Here is a 3,074-nt window from a genome sequence, read left to right as displayed (position 1 = left end):
CATGGGACAGGAGACCAACCCTCCATTCCCTCCAGCTCTCCCACACTTCATGTGCAGGGTCCCTGAAGCTTGAGGATGAATCTTGTTGGTTAGGGGAAGATGCCATGAGCTCCACAGCATCATTGACTCTGCATCCAGTGGGCCATGGACAACTTTGTATGGCCCCAGCAAAAGAGTGAGCTTGTCCCATTAATTTTCATTGGTTATCTAGCTGCCAGAAAGAGGATGAGCTGCCAAACTGTCCCTCTCTCTGTGCACCAAGACCCTTCTCATGATAACTGCAACCCCCACTCAGGAGCCAGGATCTCTTTTGCTTTTAGACTTGGGGTTCATCAGCTTCTGCTTTGGTGGAAGAAGCAGGATCTCAAGGCTGGTTTGCTAGGCTCTCCACTGCCTTTTCTTGGCATCTAAGAGAAAGGCACCCTCTCTTCCAAAGGGAAAAAGGCATTGTGTGAAGAAGAGTATCTGAGCCTGTCTTTTTCTGGAGCAGGTAATGCTGAAGAAAGCAAGCAAATGTTGGAGTGGATCCCAAATGTTGGACTTGAGAGGTCTTTTAAAGGTGTGCAAGACCATGCTGCAGAGGCACCTTTAAGCACCTCTGTCTGATGCCAATGTCCTGTAGCCATTCCCTCTCAGCACCATTCAGTAAAGGCTTCTCAGTGGGTTCTAGTGAGGTTTTCTCTGCAACCACCCTATAGTTTCAGAGCTTTATTTACTCCATACAATGGCAGATGCATCACATCCCTTCATCTCTCTGTATCTGCTGACTTAGCATTGATGCACCTTCAGGTTGGCTCTCCAGTGAGGAGCTGGGGCAGGAACTAAGCTCATCTTATTGCTAACCAAGGAGAACCTAGGAGGAGCATAAGATTTTTCATGGGTGACCCGTCATAGTTACAGGGTTGGTGTTGGCCTATACCAGCCCTGGTGACAAAGGAAACTGAAGAAGTCAACTACCAGAGGCAACTGGGGAGGAAAGCTAGCTAGAAAATGGAAGATGTGATTGAGAACATCCTAACCTTTGTGTGCTGAGATCCTCTACATTTCTCAGTGCATGAGCAGCAAAGAATGAGTGTGAGAGAGTCCTTCTCATCAGGAGACCTCCCCTTCCCTTGTGAAAGACCCCACATTTGCCTTCAGGAGCTATTCAGCACGTTGGAGGAAGCAGAGCTTGCTTGTCTTGGCAAGACCCCACAGAGAAGAATATGTTGTGACAAGCCCATCCTGAGAGTGCGAAAGTGCTACGAAGGTTCAAATTGGCATCCACTGTTCAGCAGTTTTTCCTCCATCCACAGGGCACCTCTGACCTCCTGCATCTCCTCCCCCACCCCTCAGACTCAGGTCTGAATGAAGGTACCCTTTTAGCAGTGTCTTGATGCAAGTCTCCCAGGCCAGCTCATTGCAGCTCATGGGGCTCCTGTGAGACTGTGACTGAGACCAGGGGCTCATTGGGGGCCACCAGACCCCGCAGGAGTAACTACCCTGGCTGGGGAAAGAAGGGGGATCCCTGCCCTGGGGCTGCACACCCATTTCCCCAAACTTCCCCAGGCCCCTTCCAGCACCCAGCCACCCCAAACCTACTGGGGCTGAATCCCATCTCTGGGGTAGCCATGCCGCCAAGAGCAGCCCAATGCCAGCGGGTCTCGGGAAGAAGCTGGCACTGGGGGGAAAAGCAGGGAACGTGCCAGCAGCCGAGGTGGGGTGGGGGGCTGCCCGCATCCCCTCCCCACCATCCCCGACCGACCGTATTCTGGCTCTGAGGAGTGCTTGGCTCCACCTTCCTCCCTTCCCTCCCCCGGTGCTAAGCAGCAAAGCCAGCTCGAGACATCCAGCCGGGGTATTAGTAAAAACCAACCCTCCCTCCAGGAATGGCACTCGCCTGAGAGCCTCCCGGCACCGCTCGCCTCCCCGGGGCTGGCAGGGAGAGCAGGGGGCCGACTGGGATACAAACCACAGCCCTCCCGGGATCTGCCCCGCACACCGGCCAGCAATGTAAGTTTTCCTACCTGAGCTCGCTCGCACACCCGCACAGTCGCTCCTGCTTCTTTCCCCCTTACTTTCTCCTACTTTTTAAAAAATTTATTTCCCCAGTGAGGGTCTGTGTCTGAAATGGGAAGGAGAGCAGCCCCTTGCTCTGCACTGGCTTTTTTTTTTTTCAGCTAAGCCAGAGGCATGCTTTTCTATCCCTTCTTTATTATTATGTGATTTTAAAATTTATTTCTTGGGGGGTTTTGTGGTTTTGGGTTTTTTAAATTTTTTTAAATTTTCTTTTCTTTTTCCTGGTTTGTTGTTTTATTATTAAATTTTATATTTTATTTTATTTATTTATTTAAAATTTTTGTTCTGGTTGCGGGGAATAGACAGGCCCTTCTTTTTAGAGTATTTCTTTCCTCACTGGGGAATCTGCTGCACAGCAGCAGGGATTTTCAGAGGTGACTGCAGTCAGGAGAGAGGAGGAGTGTGTGAGGCAGTCAACCCAAAGCCTTGGCTTGTCTCAAAGTTAAACTTGGTGTGTGCTTCTATCTGCATTTATCTATATCTCTATCTATATCTATATAATCTATATCTATATCTATATGTGAGTGCCAATATGTATACGCACACATACACGGACAGGCTGCGTGTGAGGACGTGATGTAGATGCATTTTAAGTCTTTGGCTTATGAGTAGCAAGAGGAGGGTGAGGGATGGGATCAAGGTCTCCGGGTGCAGACCTGGGGTCTGGGCTGGTTCTCTGTCCGGCAGTGCCACCCTCTTGGCTTCCCTGGTAGCCCAGAGATGTGTCCCCTCTGGTTTACCTCTACGGTGCTGACTCTCCCACTGACTCTCCCATTCCCACTCCTTCCCCTGGGTGCTGTGTTGTTGTTTTGCTGCACGTCTTCAAAAGAAAGGGGCACTTTCCCACATAAGTTTTGTGACTGTCCCCCCCACCTTGCTCCCCTGGGGGAGCTGCACCAGGGCAAGATGGTCAATGTTACTCTCCTTTCAGGTGCACAACCTCTCTTATCCCTCCTGGCTCAGGCCCCTCCACACATGTCAGCTCCAGATGATTGCAGAGATAGAGATAGGGAAAG

The sequence above is a fragment of the Chaetura pelagica genome, unplaced genomic scaffold, assembly GCF_000747805.2.
Source record: "Chaetura pelagica isolate M959 unplaced genomic scaffold, ChaPel_1.0 scaffold530, whole genome shotgun sequence".
NCBI lineage: Eukaryota > Metazoa > Chordata > Aves > Apodiformes > Apodidae > Chaetura > Chaetura pelagica.
The sequence above is the reverse complement of the archived record's forward strand: the minus strand, read 5'-3'. Positions refer to the sequence as shown.